The 24,443-nt window shown below is 41.9% G+C and overlaps 1 pseudogene; it reads right to left on the bottom strand.

Annotated features, from left to right (window-relative positions):
• Positions 1-21,152: 21,152 nt before the first annotated feature.
• LOC139004880 (exocyst complex component 3-like) lies at positions 21,153-23,468 on the bottom strand (annotated as a pseudogene).
• Between the last annotated feature and the right edge of the window lie 975 nt (positions 23,469-24,443).

The following is a 24,443-nucleotide window of genomic DNA, read 5'->3' as shown; positions in this document are numbered from 1 at the left end:
CTGTTGAACCACATGGATATGTAAGTCTTTGCTTTTATGGAGCTTACAGTCTGAGTGTCTCCTTAACTCATTTCCAACTTGTCCTTTGTGGGAGAGATCATCTTTCCCCTACTTTCTAGAAACAAAATAAAAGTAGAGACTTAAGAGAATAAGGGCCAGGGAAAAGAAATGTTCTTCCTAAGTAGTTTCAGACTGGTTTGATTCTCCTTTCCAAAATGTACCTCTTTCATAGATAGTTGGCATTAAGAAAGTCTACTCACTTCATAGAGAGACCCCAGCCTCAACCAAAGGGTACTGAGCCATTCCCCACTTTTATAAAAAAAAAAAATATATATATATATCTTACCTAATCATAGACAAGCATGTAAATTAACCGTCCCTCTGCTACCTCACCAGCCAATCAGGAAAGTATGCAAATTAACCCAACAAAGATGGCGGTTAATTTGCATATGTAGGGGTGAAGCAGTGGAGTGAAGACTGAAGGCTCTGTCCAGAGCCGCGAACACTGAAGGCTCCGGATGGAACGAAGGCCTGGGTCCCAGGTGCTAGAGGAAAACCAGTGCCCGCAGCCAGGGGAAGGGAAGGCCTATTGCACGAATCTCTTCATGCAACGGGCCTCTAATATATATTTATTTTTTATTTTTTTTTACAGAGAGGAAGGGAGAGGGATAGAGAGTAAGAAACATTGGATGAGAGAGAAACATCGATCAGCTGCTTCCTGCACACCCCCTACTGGGGATCGAGCCTGCAACCACAGTACATGCCTTTGACTGGAATCAAACCTGGGACCCTTCGGTCCGCAGGCTGACGCTCTATCCACTGAGCCAAACTGGTCAGGATTCCCCACTTTTATAATTGTCATGTCAGAACTTGGCCAAAAGTAGAACTATAGGTTATTCCTATTATATCTTGTCCTGAGCTCACCACATAAATCAGTGTAATGAATTTCAGTTCTATCACTCATAACAGAATGGAATCCATTTCTACTTTGCTGCTTCTTCTCTAGTTTACAACATGGAACTTGGATAAAATTAATTTGCCACATAGCAGTAGGTATTCTATATTCTCATTGAGTATCATGAGTGAGGAAACAAATAAGAATTCAGAGACTTCTCCATCTAATCTTGGAAGGACAAGGTTAATATCTAGGTATTCCACAGAATCCCTGAAAGTCCTCAGTTTATCATGGGGCTTTCATTTAGATTCTAGGAATTTAGGGAGTTTCCATGAAATTAACCTCTTGTGAGGAAAACCAGAATATATAGACTCTGGCCATACTCAACTGTTCCCCAAATCTTAAACTCCTATGTAGTGATACTAGTCCTTGAGAAATAAGGGACACCATTCCTTGTATTCTTGATCCCTTCAGGTCTTTCCTTCTCCAAAAGCATTATTTTCCCCACATGGCTGTAGGGTACATGATAACTAATATTAAGCGAGTGGGCTGTGAAGGCTCGGAGGGGCTGGATGGGTCCTTAGTTGAGATGACTATGGAAGGATATAGCAGAGCTGAAGATGGAAGCCAGGGGATGAGTGGGATCATGGGGGAAAGGAAGCAGAAATCAAACTCCTCACAAAATGCTGGGCTATAACACTGGGAAGAATACCTGACTTTGCTTAAGCCTTCTTATCATCATTGGGTATTAGGCCCAAAGCTCTAATTCTTTGAATATGTGTATTATGACTTCTATTCCCTGTCCCTGTAATGACAGATCTGTCAGCTGCTGTGGATGTTGGCAGGCAGGGTATGCAAGGTGAAGAGACCTTTCATCAGGAGGGTACACCCCTGGGATTCTTACACTCACTTCCCCAAGCATAAAACTTTTCCCATCAGCACACTTGCTTCTCTTCCCCACCTTGTCTACCATGCCTCTCTCCGGCCCAATGGTTCACTTCTACCACCCTGAATGAATGCTTCTTTTCAGCACGGGGATTTTTCCACCTGGTTGACTTGATGAAAGTTTTATGAGTTGACATTATGTGAAAAAGAACAAAGTGAGGTCAGTGTGTGTGTGTGTGTGTGTGTGTGTGTGTGTGTGTGTGTGTGTTTACAGGGGCAGAGGTTGCAGCAGCTAAAAAGAGCTGCTGAAAACTTTATTACAAACTAAGAGACGTTAGAAGCAATAAATCACTCATGTGTCTGTCATGAGGCAACAGAAAACAGGCTGGCTTTCAGGAAGAATTGGACACACATGCACCTCCTCTGCTAACAGTCAAGCCTGGAAATTGTTGTGGACCTTTTCCTTTTGCTCTTTCTCTCTTTCCTTAACCCAAACAATAAATAAAATCACTAAAAATCTGTGGAATAAAAGCAAAAGCCACTAGTTGCGTGGGAGGTGGGGCTTTTAGTTTTCCCCTGCCTGCTGTGAGAAGGTTAAGAAATTAGGCATCTGACCCAAGCTTCCTGAATCAATGTATGTTTTTCAATTTGTGTGTGCATGCCTGCTTGTGTGTGCACACGTGAGCTTGTTGTTCTTGAGTCTTCTTCATTTTTCTCTTAATGGGAAAGTTGAAGATACTTTGCCCTTACATCATTGCAGGTCCCTTCCAAAGAACACCAGGCTTCCTCATCACCTTCACCCAGATCTTGAAACTATCCATAACAATTATAAAGAGAGTACCACACAATTTTTTTATACTCACTTTCTCACTCCTTGTCACAATCTCATCTATTTGCTTCAGTCTTCAGGAGAAATCAATCCCAAGAAAGATTTACTCAGCTATCTCACCATAAGAACCATCGCTTATGTTCAACATTCCTCTGTTCTTCATTCTCCACAAAACTTCTAAGCCTTCATGGGTATTTCTTGGCACCAAGACTCTCATCCCATAGAGCTCCGTACAAAGCTAACCCACCTGTTTAACTAAACAAGGAGGACATTAGACTGAGATGGTGCTAATACTTTAGCAGCCTATGAAAGAAACCCAATACCTAAGCCTAGAATTCCTCAGGGTTAAGAAATCAAAACCTAAGGACAACCAAACACAAACAGCCAACTAGGTTTTTCAAATAAGGCAAATGCTTAAGCTAGAGCCAATCAAATAACTTCCTTTCTTTGCTTTCACATCTTCCTTTAACATCTTTCCCCTGTAGTGCCTGTCTGTGGAGCACTCTGAACCATTTCTGGTTTGGCGCTGCTCAATTCAAATAGATTTTTGCTTAAATAAATTAAAAATTTTTAATGCTTCAGTTTATCTTTTAACACACATCAGGCTTTTTATCCTTCTCAATCCCTTCAAATCCTTCCTTAGTGCTGTTTGTCTTCCTCAAAATGGTATATGTTCAGATTCTGATTTCTTCATTTTCCTGTTCTAGCTGCAGCCTGCCGCCCACAGGATGCTGGCCTCTGCTGTGCTCTCCAGTGGGGCTTTCTCTCTCAGCACAGCCTTGGGGCAAGTACTGCCACCTTCCCCATCTTCCAAGCCTCCAGGCTTTTGCTTTCACCTGCTCTTGGAAGCACACACCATCCTCCAGCCAGTTTCAAACTGTGCTTCTGGGGTTCCCATTTTCAAGCATTAAAGACTGAGCACTGTTTCCTCCCTTCCTTTCCCCTACTGTGGCAGGTTCTCCCCTCTCCCAGCCTTTCTTTGTTTTCATCCTTGGTGACCTCAACATTAAGGTAAGAAAATCCTTCGAATACCCTGGACTCTGAGTTTCTTACCCTTCTTCTCAATTCATAATGCACTTCTTCATTTTAGCCACGCATTCCTTTGGTCAGAGCATGTCTTTATCATTACCAATAATAATAGTGCCACCCCCCAAATCTTGACTTCTAGCATTGATCACCACTTCCTAACATTTCTGCTCATTTCTTCTAAGCAACTTAACTCCAACAAATCTTTGGGATAACAAGGATTGCCAATTTATCAATGCCAGTTAAGTTTTCACTATTTTTTACACCACCCACACTAACCTCATCGTATTCTTTACCCAGCTTAGATTCTTTACCCAATCTCCATCACTACAATTACTTTTTTGCATACACCTTGAACATCCTGGCCTTCTCTCCCTTCATAATATTAACCTGGCAAAACCCCAGTCCCGAGTCAGTCCCACTCTCTACCTACACTAAGTACTTTTGATTATGTAGGTACTGGGTTTTTTTGGTTGTTTTTACATGAAATAAGCCTCATATTCTTTGGTTAATGATCTGTAAAAGAAGGGGAAATATGAAGCTGTTACAGGTTTAGGAAGCAAAGAGTGGCCTTCTTAATTGGCTTCTCCCAGATATCTTTAAAGGCATGGACACCTCAGGAAAAGATCCTCCTTTGATTTAAAGGGTCACTGAAGCCTATTTGTAAAAAAAAGACATAATTATAATTGAGAGATGAGACTATACTGGGACAAAATGCTGGGCTAATTCAATAATTTTAAGTAACAATTTTAATCTTTTTATGATTTAAAAGAAAAATGCATGCTTATTAAGGAAAACAGAAAATAAAAATAGAGAGAAAATGCCAAAAATCATCCATAATTTCATCACCCAGAGATACCCATAGTGTTTCTACAATGTGTATTTATATATGACCATAACACTTATAAATATAATATTTTATATGTATGCTACAATTGGAATTATTATGTGGCAGCCTCATAAAGACTGACTAGGTTGTTACACCAACTTTCTGATGCCCTCCGGAGACATTAAAAAAGGTAAATCACTCCTGGGTGGCCCAGGTGAGTGATTCCTCACTGGATAATTTTAAAGGCTGCAGTAGGGTTTGGTTCAGAACTCTGAAACTTAAAAATGCCATCTGAGCTATCATGACCAGCACATACTGATCCAGCCAAATCCATGGAGAGAGAACTTCAAGGAGAAAATCCTTCAGAATCAGTAATAAAGCTGAAGTTTCTAGAAAATGGTTTCTTTTCCTTTTGAAATCTGATTATTATTATTACTAATTACCAACCCCAAACTCACCCTGTAATTATTATTACAATTACAAAATGTCTACACTCTTTAAAGTTAGGGGAAGTGTGACTTAAAAAGGGCTGGTTACAAGGTCTGATTAAGTGCCAAGTGCAAAGCTAGATCTTGACCAGTTCTTTTGTCTACAGAGCCAGTGCTGCTTCTGCTATAGCCCTGTCTCACTGGCTTATCATATGACAACTTCCAACTCCCATCTTCCATTTTATCTCATTTAATTCTTACAGAAGTCTTTTAAATTATGCATTACTTAGCCTGTGTTCTGTCTGATAAACTTGTCTGAGAAGACATGCTTTGCAGGTGTAAGGGTAAGTCAATGACCTTCCATTTCTTAACAAGGAAAGCCTCTCCCTTCCAGTATTATACAAAAAAAATGTGCACAGGAAATGTGCATTATCTCCTAAAATTAGGTAGGTAAGGAAGTTAGTGAGCTCCCTTCAATGTCTATCCTTGGCTCTCTGCCAACTCTTCCATTCTCCAACACAGCTATTTAGAGAGAAACCCCTGGAACAGCTCTCATAACCAAAATCTCCACCATCATTTCACTCCCTGGCCCTGTAATTATCAGCATTGCCAAATTGCAAATCAAAGCTTTTTACAATCCACAAACAGGCCCCTCTCCCCTCCTCTACCTGGTCCGGGTGCTGTGTTCCTCATTAGCTGCGCCTGCATTCACTCTGTTCCTGGTCTCTGGGGCGCTGCTCTCTGGGATGCATTTTGCAACATAAGCTATTCTCCTGCTCTGCGAAGCAAAGCAAAGAATTAAAGACAAGCCTGAAATTAAAGCTACCACAGCACTGGGATTCAGAGAATCATAAAATCATAGAATTATTTTAGTTGGAAGGGACCATAAAGATGACTTCAACCTGCTGATTTTACATGATGGGGAAATGGATGGGGGTTGGAAGAAGGAGAGTATGGAGGGGAGCTTAGAACCAGAGATGCCCAGTACTGCCGGTGATGCTAAGTTGAAGACCATGGAGTGGGTGACCGCTGGTAGGAAGAATAAGGATCAACGTACTACATTTTAGAGTTTTCTAGCTAAAGTCTGGGTCATTAGTTGTTACTGAAAGTTCTGTGACTGTAAGAGCCAAACATTTTAGAACCAGAACCCAGGCCACTCCCTTCCTTGCCCATCTGAATTTTGGGGGGAGGTGGGAGTCACAATTCAGTCCATAACATTTCTTACTTCCTTTTTTCATTGTATAGAGGGGAAAACTGAGCCTTGGAAAGGTTCAAGAATTGATGCTGAACGTATGGCAAATTCAGCCAAAGCCCAGGCCCCCTGCTGGCCCATACCTGTCCTCAAAGCTCCTGTGTTTTAAGAGATCACAGTCTAATAAGGGATGATTGATGTATTAACAAACTACTAGTGCTTATGCAAAATGCAATCATGTGTGTAATGCTGAAATGGGTAATGCCTTCCTACACAGGGACTAGGATGCTAGAGTGACCATTTCTGCCTAAGAAAGCCACATGTCCAAGGTGCTCCTAAAAGTCATAGCCACTGTGTTCCCTTGCTCCATAGAAAGGCAGTATGTGGTGATGGACAGAAAACTGAACTAGAAAACTAAATATCCATGTCCTGGGTCAAAACAGGCCTATGACAGCACTTTCTAGAGATGGGCTGTTCAAGGTGAGAATGGACAGAGAGGCCAAGAGGAACAAGTGGCCCTCAGTCACCAGCTGCAGGTGGTGCATTCGTACCCAGGCTTGCTGACAGGCCCCTGATTCCACAGGGAGCCTGGTTTCAGGAACTTGTTCTCAGCTTCCGCTTTCCTTGGGGTAATGAGCTTCAGCATGGCACTTGCTAACACTAACAAATGAGGCCAATCGCAGCTCCACTGTGGTTCACCTCTCAACAGTGGGTTGACAAGGAGAACAATGCATTTGTTTGGGGCTGTAGAGTCTTCAGGGAGGATCTGTCATCATTGAGGTGTGTGTCAAAGGGGTTTCAGGCTTCCTGTGACTGGCAGAACAGAGGAGAGGAGAAAAGCAAGTTCAAACCTGAAGGCTCTTTGAGCTTCAACAGGAGCAAACTTTGTTCTAGTTAAAGAGGCTTTTCATTTTAACAGTTGCACACTGCCAATTAGTGGTTTTTTTTCCTGAAGGGTAGTTACACTATACAACACTATACATTCCTGACGATGAGATGGAGGAAGGGTTTCTGCCTTCTATATATAGAAGTCTGCATTTACTCTAAAATAGAGCAATTGTTCTTGCCTTCCTTTCTTGTTGATATTTTCTAGGCTAGAGGTGGCCTTGTGGCTCTTGGAAGATCATTTCGGCTCGCTGCAAGGCAATAAGCAGAACACGCTGACTGCCAAGCCTTTGGTGAACCTGCTCTTCTAATAGCGGGTGACCAGGTGGGAGAGCTGGCAGGGGTCTCAATAATTAGGAAATTTACCCTGAAGCCCTGAAAGGAACCCACTGACATCAACAGTTCTCTCCATTTCTCAAAGGACAGGCTCTTGATGGCATAAGCAGAGCTGTAGAAAACCCCTGAGGCAGAGACTTATTCAGGTGAAATTTCAACCTCCAATAGTTTACCTATTGGCCACCCCAGAGGGAGACACAAGGTCCTCTTCTGACAGCGACCCTTTTGCTCATAGGCCTCTATTTCCTGGTGATGCTCTGAGGGGATTGTGATATTATGCATGAGTCGGGTATTATGTCACAGTTCTTGCTTTCAGACACACCATTTCTGCCAGGTTCCAATATGACCTACTTTTTTGCAAGGCCATTAATTTGAGTGTCTCACAATTTCTATCCAGTTGGATGTGACGGCACCTGCTTATAACTCAGGGATGCATTTTTAAAAGGATGAAATTTAGAGAAAACAAAAAGACCCTTTGAAGTCATTTAAATTAACTCCACACTTTTCCTTCCATCTCCTTTATGAGGTCACCATCCAAAATGAGTTTTACTTTTCTTCCAAATTTGTTGGAAAGAAACCTCAATATCCAGAGATTCTGCACTATGGAAAAGAAAAAAGAAACTCAGTGAAGATCTATGAGAGAGAATGTCTATAAACTAAAGCGGAAAGAAGTCATCTCTATGGTCCATCTCTTGCATTTGATGCAGGATTTTCTTGGATGACACTTGACCTGCATTGGCTAATTCAATCCAGCGATTATGTATCTGAGGAGCCCTAAAAACGAAGGCTGTTGTGGTTGCATTGGTCCAGGAAAGAGATTGTTTGACCACATTTTATCTCTTCTGATAAAAGAGCAGATTAAAAGTCCTTCTCATTTTCCTCCGTCCACCTCACCAAAGATCAGGCTACCCAAGAAGCATTTTATGTTTTGAAAACTAGAAACCATGGATCTTCCTTCCTCAAGCTATTGAGACCCTGGCTAAAGTGTCTTTGTCTACCGCTTACTTTTTCAAAGAGTGTTCAATTAGGAAGTCAAGAAACTGGCTCTGCCACCAACTATCATGGAGGCATTAAATAACTCTGTTTTTAGGAACTTTCACCACAAAAATTCCATAATGCCCTTCTCTGACTAGTGCGATCCAACTCCTCTTTTTTGCTTAATTCCAATTCCACCCCTTTCATGAAGTTGTCCAGGGGCTGTGCTCCCAAAGCCCCTTTGTTTTGTTTGCTCCTTCTCTTTGATGTCTCCTGTCTTTCCCCTGCATTATTTTCTATTATTTTTTAAATTATTTATTTTTTGTTAGTCCTCATCTGAGGATATTTTTCCATTGATTTTTAGGGAGAGTGGAAGAGAGAGGGAAAGACTAAGAGAAACATATCGATTGGTTGCCTCCTGCATGAGCTCTGACCAGGACTCGGGCCAGGGAGGAGCCTGCAACCAAGGTACATGCCCTTGGCCAGAATCAAACCCAGGACCCTCTGGTCCACAGGCCAATGCTCTATCCACTGAGCCAAACTGGCTAGGGCTCCCCTTCATTATTTATGAATGAATGTGTGCACCTGTCCCAAGGGATAATAAGCCCATTGGTCACTGGCTCCTAATGGCTCTGCAGAACATACTAGGACTGAAGGACTTCATGGCTGATCCTATGAGATATGGGTCTGAGGCTCCCAGGCCAGGGTCACTGCAGCTTTTTATCTTTATTCATCTGTCTGCCAAACAACAGCAACATCATTCTCCATCGCGGCATCACCCTGTTGGCTCTCACTTATCACAATTGATTGGAAAATGACTTTGTAAGCAATCTATGACCCAGAAGGATGCATATCTTGGACACAACTGGTTGTGTCCATATTTGAAGGGGGAAGGAAATTCCATAGAACCTTGCAAAAAAGTCCAAGCATAGGAATGAGGCAGGAATGCATGATAACTCAGAGGTGGACACAGAAGTAGTTATCTGGGCTCTCACTTATCTCAATAAATGAAGGTGAAATGTTGGGGCATCATCTATAAGGGATTCCCAATCAATAGCCTGGGGAGACTTCTGAAAAAATAAGGCATTTGCATTTGCTTTTGGAACAGCTGCCTTCTCATGTGTTTGAATGGCCATGTGGTCCTCAACTTCAGTGACCTTTTACAGACCCTGGAACTTGCTGCTCTCAGGGTTGGGTGATGTCCCTGGGAACAGTGGACACATTGACTTCTGTGCCGTGACTCTACAATGAGGCAATACTCTTCTATAGAAAACCATAACGGTATTTGGCTAAATTGTGACTTATGTATAAAGTCCTATAAAACAGGGGTTGGCAAACTTTTTCTGTAAATGTCTAGATAGTAAATAACTTAGGCTTATGGGCCTCTCAGTGTCAATCATAACTACTCAACTCTGCTGGAGGTACACAAAAGCAACCACTGATTATATAAAAACAAATGAGTGTGAAAAAGCTTATTTATGAACACTGGCAGATAAACCTCATAAAATTACCATGTGTCATAACATATTCTTCTTTTGAGTTTTTTAAAGCATTTTTAAAAAAGAAAAACCATTCTTTGCTAGTTGGCCAGACAAAATATTAGGCAGCTGACCAGGGTTAGCCACAGGCTATAGTTGGCCGACCCCTGCTATAGAAGAAAACTATTGACTGTGAAAATCTGTCCTCCAAGCACTGGGTGCCTATAGGAGCACTCACCCTGACAGCCAAATTAGGGAGTCTTTTCAAATCAGTGGGACTAAATGAATGAGGGCAGGCCCCTCTTACTGTCTAGAATGCAGTGTGTGGACACTGGTGTTGTTTCAGGTACCAGCTTCCTACACGGAAAACACTGTCCTGCCATTAATAATCTCGAAGGAACACCTTGAAACTTGACTTGTGGAGGGCACATTGCAAATGGGCTCTAATGGCTTTTATTTCTCATTCTTGTCACCTCAGATCTAATCAGCTGTTTTGTCATTTTTAATTCCTATTTGGCAGGATTCTCCAACTTTCCTAGCCTTTTAGATAAAGGCTCAGAGGAGAACTAGGCGTGGAGGCTTTTAGGGCTGGGGCGTGGGTCAACGAGATGAAGACTGAGTAGATCATGACCTGCAATGTTGGCTAATTCAGGAAAACCAGGAAGGGCTCTAAATCCCTGAAGGACCCCTCTTCCCTCCCCGCCCCCTGCCCCTGTCTCATACACACACACACACACACACACACACACACACACACACACACACTCCCACCCTCCACTTCTCTTCTGGGCTTCACTCATGTACTGAAATTGCTTTCTCTGGGGGAAGATCTTTCACTCCTCTATTAGGAATGAGGTTCAAAATGTGTATCATTCTGTGCTGTCCAGGAAAGAAGGTGAAGGTCTGAAAGGCCTCTCAAATGTGCAGCTATTTCTTATGTAGAGCAACTGAGCTCTGGTCTAGCTCCCCAAACATGGACCCTGAGCAACTAAAGGGCCACCTTTGGCTATGACTCTAACTTTCTCAGCAGGCAGTAAGGAATTGTAAATAATAAAAAAGAATTCATTCAATAAAAATAGAATTATAATTAAACACACAATAATTAAAAATAGTGAAAACTAAGTATTTTGTGTGTGTGTGCACGATGTTGAGCATCATACCTATGTTAGCACATTTGATATTTACTATAACTCATGAATATTATCATTTTTGTCTTGTAAGTCAGAAAAGGAAGCTCCGAAGGCAAGTAGTTTAACATAGTTCACTGGTAAAGAAAGAGCAATTTATAAGTGAACGATGTCTTGCTCTCAAAATTTTAACTACTCATTAAGTGGCTGTGCATCTTGGCCAGATTATTTTACCTTTCTGAGTCTCTCAGCTCTGAAATGAAGCTTAAGATTAAAAATCTATAAACTCACTTCAATATCAAATTCTGATTCAACTTTTTTCATCCCTCCCTTTACAGGAGGGGGAAAATATAAACACATAAGTATGTATAGTAACTAAGGTAAAAAAAAAACAACAAAAAACACAAAAACTAAATTTCCAGGGAACATCTTTGAGTCAGTATTTATTTAGTACAATCTATTATTCGTCCTTTGTTATAAACCTATGATACGATCAAGAAATAATAAAGTATTAGTGCTCATATTCTGCTAGATTTGGTAAAGAAACATTCTGAGGACCTGCTCTGATCTTTGCTTTCAAAATACTCCTAAACTATCTTGAAGGCAGATATAAATCAGAGCAAAAAGCTTCGCAATCAAAAATTCAAGATTCTGAATTATTTAAAAAAGCATTCTGCTTATTACATTGTATTAATTAAGACAGAAAAATAGTTGTTAGCAAGATTTTTCAGCAGCAGTTTAGAGCTCTGGGCAGTTTGGAGTTTAGTAGGAACTTGTTTGATTCATCTTTGAAATGAGGGGTATATCTAATTCTGAAAACTAGAGTAGCCAATTAACTAAAGCTCCCATTCCTGGAGTATTCCAATATTGAGTGTCAGACAGAGGACAGGACAGGGCTGGGATGATAAAATCCAAAGCCCTTCCCTGAACACTTCCTGTATAAGAGATCAGAGCGATTTCTTTCCAGCCAATTAAACCCTGAAATCTAGGATCTCTCCCAGCAGGAACATGGACGAAATGAGGAAGGTGAGATCTCTAAATCAAACCCAGTGACACTAGCCAATCAGCTCCCAGGGAGGACCCACCACCAATCTTCCCACAGGACAGAGGCTGTAGCATTAAAAACAAAGTCCAGAGGATCTGGCAGAACTTAGATTTCCTTTCCTGTCTTACAGGCTCTAGCAGTGACCTGCTCTCAACTTCATTTATAAGCCTCATTTGGGTCTTTCAAATATTGAATTTTTAAAATATTCGTTGGAAGGAAGCCACTTGGGGACCTTTAAGTTGGGGTTCACAAATGATCCATGCTCAGATGCCTTTATTGCAGGATGGAAATATAGACTTTTTCCCTCTCCTGGTTTCCCTCCACCTAAGTATCTCTTTATTCATTACTTTAATTACAGAATCGTAAATTTCTTTAGGGGGTTACTTAGAAAGAAAATTAGCATCAAAGCTTGGCAGTAAATTCAGGGGCTTTTAGAGACAGTCCAAGCTGTTTCACCTGTGATTAATTAGATGATTTTTCCCCCCTTTAAGTGCCAGAAGGCTGTTGAGGTCTTTAAGCAGTTACATGACTGCTGGCAGTGCTGCGATTATGATTGATGCTTGTGTCTGGAGTCTGAGGCTGCAGACTGGCTTTTGTTGGTGTGTGTGTGTGTGTGTGTGTGTGTGTGGAGAGAAAGAGAGAGAGAGAGAGAGAGAGAGAGAGAGAGAGAGAGAGAGAGAGAGACCTGGTAAGCACACACTTGGAAAAACGCCAAGGGTTTCAGAAACATAATGCGGTGCTTCTTTAATATTCTTGAGAGTAAAAGTCTAGGATCTCCTATCAAAATATCTCGACAATTTCAGAAATGTTGGTTCAGCAGGCCTCTTCTTCCCCATTAGTCACTGCAGTCCTTTGTGGAGTCTTTGCCTAAGCTCTTTATGGCATGCACAGAGGAATGCATATTTCAACAATCCTCTTGCCATATGTAAAGCAGAGCATTCACACCTGTTTTACCATTCTGCTCTGGTGAAAATCAGGAGGAAGAGAATGCAGTCTCTTTAGGTGACTCTTTGGGTATAAAATTATCCCCAAACTCTGGCATAAAGTCAAACCTCTTGGTATATTTGGAAAAAAGTTAGTACTTCCAGTCACAATAAATATGCTATCAAGGGTGCAACACAGAAATGTGGTGATTGTTTTATTGCGACTGTCAGGTTATCATTGTTTCTTTTTTTGTTTTTGTGTTTTATGGAGGGTCATAAACAATTCATTTAAAATGTTATTAGAACTAATCCTATATAATAAAAGCCTAATATGCTAAGTGTTCGGTCATCCGGTTGTCTGTTCAACCAATCAAAGTGTAATATGCTAATGATATGCTTAGGATGCTCAACTGCTCACTATGATGTGCACTGACCACCAGGGGGCAGACACTCCAACTGGTAGGTTAGCTTGCTGCTGGGGTCCGGCCAATTGGGACTGAGCAAGACGGGCTGAACATGCCCTGGAGCCCTCCTGTGGTCCTTCCCTGGCTGGCCAACCTCCCGAATCCCTCCCCAGCTTCGATTGTGCACCGGTGGGGTCCCTCAGCTTGGCCTGCAACCTCTCGCAATCTGGGCTGAGGGACCCCTGCCTCCAAGTGCACGAGTTTTGTGCACCAGGCCTCCAGTCTATATATATAAAAGCCTAAGTGACCGTCTGACCATTCGACCATCTGACTGGTAGCTATGATGCACACTGACCACAGGGGACAGATGCTCAACACAGGAGCTGCTGAGTGACAGCAACTTTGCAGAGTGCCCTCTTGTGCTCTGGGACCCCCCGGGGGATGTCGGACTGCTGGTTTCAGCCCGATCCCCACAATCTAAGGGACCCCACCTGATGGAGGGACCCCACTCTCTGCAGATGCCCTTGGGGCCCCAGTGCCGCCCAGGTGCTGCCAGCTGGGGAGGTACTGTGGGAGGTTGGCTCCAGGGCATGTCCAGCCCATCTCACCCAGTCCTGTCCCACCGGCCACCTTCTAATTAATTTCCGTTCAATGTGCACGAATCCATGCACAGGGCCTCTAGTATAATATAATTGTAGAAATAATTCTTATTTTACTTTAAAATAGTATAATCCCATATTAATTTTTAATTGAATTTATTAGGGTGGCATTTGTTAATAAAATTATACAGGTTTTAAGTATACAATTCCATAATACCTCATCTGTATATTGTATTGTGTCTTTACCACCCCAAGTCAAATCTCCTTCCATCACCATTTATCCCCTCTTTCTCTTCTACCTTCCCCTGCCCCCCTTTTCTCGGACAATCACCATTACCATTGTTTCTTTATTCACCATGAGAATGAGGAAGGGAAGGGACCCTTCAAACCATTTGACTCAGTCAAGGTGGCAGAGTGTTCAAGGTTTTTGTCAACTTTTCTCGAGCCTGTATAAACTTAGACATCCCTAATCCTAGAATTGAGATCATTATTATGGAACATATATTGCTCCATCTTTCCACAAGATCCATGACAACATTTAAACAGCAAATTAAATATCTGGTACTAACCTGCCCTCTGAGGCCTAACAAATGTTAGTCACATGGGTTGGTTACTGAGATTTCTGTGTAGAGCAGGAGTTGGCCAACTCTCTACAAAGAGCTGGAGGGTAATAATTTAGGATTACAGACCGCAAAATCTCCATTGCAACTACTCAACCCTGCTATCATAATGTGAAAGCAGAATAATCAAGAGGCAAATGAATGGACACACTGTGTTCTCATAAAGTGTTTGCTTAACCCTGGCCTGGAGGGCTGCTTCTCAGACTTTAATGGGCAAGTGGGACACCTGGGGATCTTGGCCAAATGCTAATTCTGATGTAGTGATTCAGAGGTGGGCCTGAGATCTGCATTTCTAACACCATACCAGATGGCGATGGTGCTGCTGGTCCGAGGAGCTCACTTTGAGCAGCAGCCCTACCATGTCTCCTTGAAATACATCCTTCCTTTCTATGTCGCAGGCATTCCAAAAACACCAAATCTCAGAGAGCAGGCCCTTAGTTCATTAGAAATTTTGCTGTAGGGCTAGTATTAGGTGTATATCCTTCAAATCTAAAATCTTCAAACATTTCTCCAATGTTTCAGCTCTTGGAAGAACCCAGATTTCTCTCTCCTGAACATTAGCTTCCTTTTGTCACCTTTAAGATCGGTTGTTTAAGGTCTCACATTCATAAATGGACAGATGGCTCCGGCTGTGGTGCAGCTGCACACACAGTTCATTGCAGTCATTCATACCAGGTCCACTGCCTAACTGCCAGCACCTTCCTGGTCCCGGCGTGGGGGGCTCTAATGGCCCAGCAAAGGGCCCTCTGGCCCCTGCCTAATTGTCTGCAGTGCAAGAGCTAATGTAGGTTGAGAGACCAATTAACTGAGCTTGTTTCTACTAACACTGCATCTGAACATCAATTATGCTAAACAACATGTATTAAGACATTTCCCTGCCACTATCATTTGCTATGGGACACCTCAGAGCAGGGCGGGGAGGAGCTGTCTTTCATTGTCTGCCTGAAGCATTTCTCTCTGTCTATCAGTACAGAGGATGGGAAATTGGGAGCACAATTTTAGAACTAGAGAAATGATAATGCAGGGATGCATCTGACACTAACTGGTTACTTGCACTGGATCTTGGTCTTCAGAAAACGGAGGTTACAGTCCAAGAAGCCAGAGAGTAGGCTAGGTGAGGGATACTGGAAATCCTTGTGTATGACATGTCCATTCCAGAAAAAAAATGGAAAGTATTGGACACTGAGATGATCAAAGGATACTTTCCTTAAAACTGGGGGAGAAATTAACTAGAATCTATTGGAAGGAGGAAGATAGTTGTATTTTCTTATACAAGTTTAGTTAGTTTTCAATTCCATTTCTCCATTACTTCATCACAAGCTTCTTTCTTGAAATCTACTTCTTGATTTTTATGTTAACACTTTGGTCTTAAAGCAGCCCAGTTCATTTTATTTTATTTTTGATTGTGCAGCTCCTCTGCACTGAAAATGCTGAATAATCCAATCAAATGTAAGATACAGTAGTTTATAGTTTAGCTATCCTCAACTTTTTGGACTTTCAAGAAAAAAAATCTGAGAACATGAGGTTTAAGCTCTCTCAATTTCTAGCTACTAAAAATCTATTTATATTTGCAGTTGTTCCCACCTCCATCCTTCATATCTTGCAGAAAGAACTATTATTTCTGTTCTTAAGGTCATTCCTTTCACTTGTGCTCTTGACTGACCCTCCTGTCTCATCTAAGACTTGATTGCATCTGTGATTCTCTTTCTCTTTCCCAAATTGGCAACTTCATCTTGATTGGTTCCTTCTGCATAGAATAAAATTTGATCAAGTCTGTTGTCCATTTTATAAATAGAGTCCTCCCTTAACCCTGCATCTCCTTGTGCCTTTTCTTGCTTTCCAAGCTTTGAATTCATGTTTCTTCACTTGTTTTCTGCTATTTCCATCTTCTACTCACTGTTCTTCAAATACCTACAGTCTGGCCCCTTCTTTCCCTGAACTCCCAGAAACTGATCCAGCAAAAGGCCCTAACAACCCTCAGCTAAACATAATGCATACTTGGTTTGATTTCCCCTTTCTTGATCTTGACCTAATATTTCACATTAAAGGCTATCCAATCCTCTAACTCTTCTGTTTAACTCTTCTGTCTCTTTGCTTCTCTCTTGCTTCTCCTCTACTTAACTGACCAACCTTCTCCTGTCCTCCGTGGACTTTTACTTGTTTGCATGTGCCTTAAATATTGTTTTTCATGCCAGTTTATTCCCCAGTCCACTTTTCACTTTATACCACCCCTAAGTAATCCCTTCTTGTCACCTGCTGTCACTTACTGCCATCTGCTGACTTTCAAAATGCATTTTAGTCAACTCTGCTCCTGTGACCTTCAGCCCCACTTACCTGCCTCTCAAACATCTCAGCTTGCTCTAAACATAAGTTGTAAAAGTTCCTCCTGAATCTGATAATCCTTCTGTTTAGGTGAAACTTCTTTGTTATTATCTAGTATTTTTTTTTACCCTGACACCCAATCAATCAGTAACTCCTGTGATCTGTATTTCTTCAACATGTATCATAACTGTTTTCTCCATTCCCACATCTCTGAGTTCAGGCCTCATAATTTTTTATTTGGACAAGGGCAATTAGATTACCATCTGATTTCTTTGCCTCTGGTTTTATCTCTTATTTTATACCCTTTAAGTCTATCCAACACATTGTGGGCAAGGTTACCTTTCTAAAACATAAATCTGATTAAAAATAAAAGCACACACAAACCTCTGTGGCTGGCTATGGCCTGCAGTGGCTGTCAAACTACAGAGAAGAGGTTCAGCTGAGCCATCTAAGCAGTATCAGGAAAGAGGGTAATTGAGATCTTTGAGTTTCATATCCCTTCTTTCTGCCCCCCTGCACCTCACCCATATTGTGCTGGTAAATGTTTAACAAAAAGGTCTTAAAAATGAAAAAACAAAACAAAACATTATTTATAGACTTTGCTGGTTTCCATAGTGCAAATATTCCCACTATAGCCAATTTCAAGCTAGTAACATCACTGGAATTTGGAAGAAATATTCATAGTTGACTCTCACAAGACCAGAGCTATTGTCCTCTTTCTTTATACTGGGTATTTCTATGGTGGGGGACAGGTGACAAATGTCTCCATGGCCATCTCTGGTGCATTGTCAGGAAGGCTTCTGACAAGCCTGACCTGGAATCAGCAGAGCCCCCAAAGAGCATGGGCCTTGCTGTAGACTGTGCTGGACTTCAGGGAGAGGCAATGGCAATCATAAGCTGGATACAAATTGATGAGATGCCTTGATCTGTAAAGAAGGTTGAAGTGGAATTGATGCTGATAGCAGGCCTGTGGGATTGTGCGTGCAAATACCCACTTTTCCACTAAGAGGCCAGGGAAGCTCAATAAAGGGCTGCCCTTGCTCCTGAGTGACCCACCACCACACTGATACCATTCATCTGGCCTGCCTGGAGGCCATGCTCCCAGATGACACTACTTTGTTCTCCAAAGCAACAGACATAAACCTTTTTCTTAGCTGTGACCAAATAGATTACTCCTTTCTGCACAAGAATGTATGTCATTGTCAACATCAAAAAACATTCCTGCTCAGCTCTGGCAGCACCTGCCTTATTGATCGGGTGCCTTCTGAATATTTCACCCACACAAAGCATTTAAACTTTTCTGATTTCAAAAGTAAGGTAAGCAGAGTCACCGAGCAATACAGCACACACCTAATATGATTATTTCTCCTCTTCTTGGTAATAATAGAATTATGCAAAAGCAGCCTTGACCCAGTAAGCATTTTCTCTTCAGAATCGCATCTCTGCTCTCTGGAACTCACAACTCCTCACCCTCAGCCCCATCCCCCTGGCTTTCTAGTCTCATTCAGTCCTGCCATACTCCTCTGTGTACCATCTCTCAAATCCAAGAGTTTCTTATCTGTAAAGTATGGAAAACTAATAAAAAATGCGACCAGATTCACCTAGTAGGTAAATGACTAAGAATAAATCACTCATCTTCATCTATTAATTCATTCTGAAATGTTTATTGATTATCTCCAATGTGACTGCAGTCAGCTGAGGTAACTACATTTAATTGAATGAGGGAGACATTACACCTGTCCCAGGATTCTCCCATTTCTCATTGTCCTCAAGTTGTTTGGATCCTGGGAAGAGTTGGGCCCTGCCACTGGCTCTAGTCATAGTAATCAGTAATGGTTGATGGACAGAGACCAAAATGGAGCCCTGGGTGTGACAGTCCAGAACAAAACAACTTTCCAAAACCAGTATTCTGTCTTGGCTGTATGAAATTTCACATACTATCAAAAATATTGGTGATGAGGTTAGTAAACACAGGGGAGATGTAAGAGCTGAAGATATCAATTTTAAAGTCATCAACATATAGAACATATTTGAAGTTATAAGCCTGAATGAAATCAATAAGGAAGATAATAAACAGAGGGGTTGCTGATCAAAGGCTCTGCTCTCACAGACGGCTTCTGATTTGATTTTTGGTGTCTGCAATTTACATGTATTTTAGATAGCACTGCTACTTTGATCTATGATTTCAAATGCCAGTAGTAGTCAACTCAGTACTGATAATTTTGTAGAGAGACAAGTCTATTTCAGTGTGTGTTAATTTGTGGACTCCCACTGAAGGAGACTTCTATTTTAAATCCTTAACTATACAGGCCCCATAAGAGTCAGAGTTACTTCTCCTGTTCTGATCAAGCCTCTGGTCCCCTCAGCAAAAGCCCAGGGCTTATTGAGTATGTGTTTTCTAGATTTACTATCAAAGTAAAACTTATTTTAAGGCTATTTGAGGAGCCAGGACAACAGAAACTCAGTCAGCTGAGACTGTAGCTGTCTGCTTTGTATTTTATGAGAATAAAGGTGACTCTCAGGCACCGCAAAGCAACTATTGCCATCTCTCAAATATCTGTGCATTTGTATTCCCGTTTGTCAGGTAGGAGCAGATTTTAATCATTACTTTGTGCACCACTGTGCTAGCTGGATTTCAAATCCCATCATCTGACACTGAATCAGCTTGTTTGTAGGCTCTTTCCGTAGAGCAGATTCAAGCACCGAAAACACAGGTAAAACCCATGTGTAAAATCAATTGACCACTCAGGAGAACTGTTGAACTATTAAGGTGATTGGCCTTTGCTGTTCAAAAATAATGGCCTAGTTCCTGCTGTGATGGAAGGCAGGCAGACACAAGGTGACACATGAGCTTAGCCTTTTCCTGGTTGCAATGGCTCTAGTTCAGGGGTGGGCAAACTTTTTGACTCGAGGGCCACAATGGGTTCTTAAACTGGAGCTGAGGGCCGGAACAAAAGCATGGATGGAGTGTTTGTGTGAACTAATATAAATTCAAAGTAAACATCATTACATAAAAGGGTAATGATGTTTTAGTTTTATTCATTTCAAACGGGCCAGATCCAGCCCGCGGGCTGTAGTTTGCACACGGCTGCTCTAGTTTAATCCTCCATTCCCAGTCCCACTGAGGTCACTGTGGAGAGCCCCACAACCTGGGAAGTCCCTGAGGAGATCTCTGTAGTAGGAACAGGAAGTCTAATTTCTTTGGTTCTATAATAGATTATATTAAGTTGCCTTTTAAGAAAGGTAAAAGAAAGGATACAAGAATGGGAGAGTTACATACATACAGGTCTCTAAAAGCAAATAAGCAATGTTATGGGATAGACTGTATGTGCTCCTTCTACACAACGACAGCATCCAATCTGATTTGTTAAGGCACCATGCCACTATCTCTGCCAAAGAAGCCTCCATAAGAATGCCAGTGTACACACCAAGAGCTCTTTTTCCTTCCTAATTCCCCCAACCTGTCACTCCTCAAAATGCCAGATGGTTTTGAAGTTAAAGAATAATTGAGTTCATTGGCATCCACCTCCACTATCTCTATGTCATACTTCCACCTGACCCCTGTGTAGCATTGCTTTTGGCCAGAGTTTATCAAAGTTAGTCATGAAAACATCTCATTTGCTTTCTAGCCAAAATAAGCTAGAACTTTTATTTCTGCCATTATAGTTGACAGGTGTTCTGGGAGGGCCCTTTCACTGAAAGAAAAATACACCCTGCATAGGAAATGTGTTTTGAGTCATTGCTGGCTACACAAAAAGTGGAGGAATTCTCTATGGATTATACCTGAAAACAGAGAAACAAACAAACAAACAAAAATCCATATACTATGGCCAGAGACACAGCAGGTTGCCAGGCCTGAAAAACAATTAAAACTAATAACCAAATTCAGTAAATGTATCCATCTTGTCACCCAATTTTTCTTTCTCTAATTTTCATTTCTCTGCAAGAGTTTAGACTCTTTTATTATGCATCTGGGTTTCAGAAGCCTTTACACCATGCAGAAATTAGTGAGGAGCAAAACATGAATGAAGACAGAGCCTCTGTCCCCTCCACACACCTTTTAACCACCATGATTACCAATCAACCATGAGGCATTTGACATTAGCATCCTGCCTCATAAAGGATGTGGACAATAAGAATGAGAAAGCCTGAAGAATCACAGCCAGTAAAGTAATTGTCAGTTAAGGATCCGTGTGCTCGGGCACCTCACAAACAACATGCTTGGCCCTTCAAGAGACAGACTCTGGGAACTGAAACATCTAATGTAAACCCTTGAGAGTCACTTTTGCTTTGATATATTTCTGAAGGTGGAGATAAGTGCAGAAAAATGTACACAAAGCTAATAACTGATAGGCTACTTGAGAAGCTTTGCCATGTTCAGATTCAGAACTGATTTCCTTGGAGATGGGCACGTCATTTGGATTTGCCTGCATCGGACCCTGGTCCAGGCTCAATGATGGTTTGCTTTGTGTTCCAGCTGGCGTTGCCTGGCATGGCCAGCAGCATGCTGACATGGTCATCCCTAATGTCTGGGGATTTGCTGACCAGAGTCAAGACTTCCAAGTAGGGCACAAAAGGGTCCTTAGTTTAATAACTTCTGAAATGGTGATGATTTTGTCACCATACCAGTCTGTATCTTTGCCAAATCCAGAAGCCAGCTTCGGGAACAGGGAGGAGGTGCTCAGCCTTCCTGACCCTCTCTCAGCACTGTCCTTCTGTTCCTTGAGAACATAGTATGAGATGTGCTTCTGCATGAGAACCCGCGGGTACTCCACCACCACTCGCCATCATCCTCTTTTTGTATGGTATTTTGATTTTGGCAAAATCATTGAAATATTCTTCCATGGTGACACAGATAATGTCTATAGCGTTTGAGCCTAACAGCCAGTTATTTGGCTTTTGCTCATTGAGATGTTGCTTCAGATCCAAGAGCTCCTCCAGCAGGCTGCTGCAGCCCTCCTTTGCAATGGTGTCTCAAATACCATCCATGTGTGGTTGCTCAGAGATACACCTTCTTGCATTTCATTTTTAATTACTTCCTTTTTAAACTGACTGGATTCTGGTAGTTGCTGATGATTACTTTTATATCCTGCCAGTTTCTCAGGTGTTCTTCATACAACTGAACTTCATCTTTGTATTTTTTAGTTGAAGACACAAACTAGTACCCTTGTTTTCAAATCTTCACATATTTGAGCTGCAACTTGAAGAATCTGTTCAAACATCTGGAGAATGGTGACTGTTGAGTGGTGGTACTCACTTTGGTCAGCTCCAGGCTCAGTTTCTTCTACCTGGTCTTTCCTGTCTGTTTCTAGTGCTTTCCACAGCCAGGCAATGATGTTTGAAGTGAGAGTTGACATATACATGTGGAGCAGCTCAGAGACCATGTTTGGAGAAAGCAAAATCTCCAGGGCATTCATGTCCACTTCCAGACCCAGCTCCACATTTCCTTCCATTTCTGTGCTTGGGTAGGTATTTAAGACCCACAAAAACAGGCTCATAATCTCATTTGCTTCGAGGTCTTCCAACTCGAGCTCCTGTGTCCGTGTACTCAGGGCCTTGTGGTATGTGTTCAGGTAGTTTCTGAAAACTTCATAATGGGGAGAAAAACACTTAACCATCAGGTTTTTGGCAAAGATGAGATCATCCAGGATGTTCTTACTTATGATTTCCAGGTGGAAAACAAACCACATCTTGTCAGACTCCATGGTGTCTGCCTGTGTGTCCTCAATTCTAGTCAAGATTCTGTCCAAAATGGCGAACATTTTCTCCTTCCAATTCTTGGACCTACTGGAAGGAACAAAGCTAGTTTGCTCTTTTTGGTCAGGTATACTCCTGTCAATCCTCCCCACCCCCTTTCAATGATTCTAGACCCGTGGTCGGCAAACTGCAGCTCGCGAGTCATATGCGGCTCTTTGGCCCCTTGAGTGTGGCTCTTCCTAAGCCTTAGGAGTATCCTAATTAAGTTAATAAAAATGTACCTACCTATATAGTTTAAGTTTAAAAAATTTGGCTCTCAAAAGAAATTTCAATCGTTGTACTGTTGATATGTGGTTCTGTTGACTAATGAGTTTGCTGACCACTGTCTAGACGAGCAAAGTGGAGTCATGGGGGATGGTGACCAGTAACTTCTGCAGCACTACCCACAGCTGCTTGGCCAGCTCATCTGAGAGTCCCTTATGCTTCTGAAGAGCCATGGATGAGGGTCAAGTTGTGCATGTTCCCACTTCCCATGCAGTTCTGCTTATATGTTAGCCCATCTCTGGAGCACTCCAGGTCCACTAACTTCTGGTGAACCTGCAGGAGAGCCCCTTGTTTAATAAGGTCCTGGATCTCCTCCCAATATGGGCACTGACATATTCTTGAGGGTCTCCACAGTTTTACAAGATGGCTGAGCTGTACAACACAAGGCATCCTTCACATACTTGAGGCTCTCAATGGTATTAATGCTCTGACTCCAGACTTTGTTGATGTCAGTGGACATCTTTGACATCATTCAGTGCATTGTGGGGCTTGCTCAGGCCCATGTATACCCATACAACTGGACAGGGGCCTTCAATCTGGCCTCTCTCCTGTGACTCTGATCTACTTTTTGTAGATGTTTCAGGTGCTGACACATCCTAGCAACCCTTTGTACCACTATAGCAACAGCCTCCTGGTCTGTCTCCTTCATGGTTAAAAAAAGGCAGAATCCCTATTGAGCTCATTGAGATGTTGCTCCAGATCCAAGACCTGCTCCAGCAGTATAACCCTAGTCATACTAGGGTGATACCTCCACACTGACACTCCACACCTGCCTGCAAGTGTTTCCAATTTCTTGAGCATGCTAATAATCACAGTTACTTCAAAGTCTTTGCATTGTATCTAGATCATATGTGGGCTATCTCAGTCTTCTAGATGCTTCGTTTTTGTAATTTGAGTCTCTCCACTGTTATTCATGGTGATTGTTTACTTATTTCTTAAAGAAAAAAACTGAGTAAAGGAGACTATCAACATTTCCATATCTCAGAAATTTTAAGAAAACAAGGCTTGCTGGCCTATCTGAAGGCTAATTTAGGTTGCTAGAGAAAAGCATAACTTAAGACAGAGATAAGACTGACTCCAACCATTTTTATTAATTGCTGGATGATGTGTAGGAAAAGTATAGCAATTCTGAATAATACTAATTTCTGGCAGAGAGAATTAATTTTTTACTTATAAGGAATTACAATAGAAATTGATCACCTTGATTCAATCAGAAAATGGGAACATTAAAGTTGATTTCAGGCTTAGTGAGAACTGTTCTAGTTCTAGTTTGAAGTAATCCTAAAGCAGGAACCTTTCCCAAAACACTCACTGAACACAAAGCTTGCTTACCTGATCCCACCCCGCTTGCCAGGCCTTGAATGTCAATTTCCACCTCCCTCGCACTTGGAGGTTGGCAAAAGCTCTGCTTAGCTTTCCAGCTCCATAGCGAATCCTTTCTCCTTAGCTTCTCAGCCTCTCATGTTGAGAGTATGAGGAATAAACAATTCCCTCAGGGTAAAAAGCAGCACAGAAAGTTATACTCACAGTTTTCAAATTCTCTTTCCTCTGAAACGTAGTCCCCTAGATTCCAAGATGCCTTGATAACCTTCAACTCCATTCCCCTCCTCCCAGCCCCATGAGA

This window comes from Myotis yumanensis, unplaced genomic scaffold (genome assembly GCF_028538775.1).
Source record: "Myotis yumanensis isolate MYYU_CA2020_CCGP unplaced genomic scaffold, mMyoYum1.0.hap1 SCAF_3, whole genome shotgun sequence".
NCBI lineage: Eukaryota > Metazoa > Chordata > Mammalia > Chiroptera > Vespertilionidae > Myotis > Myotis yumanensis.
The sequence above is the reverse complement of the archived record's forward strand: the minus strand, read 5'-3'. Positions and strand labels throughout refer to the sequence as shown.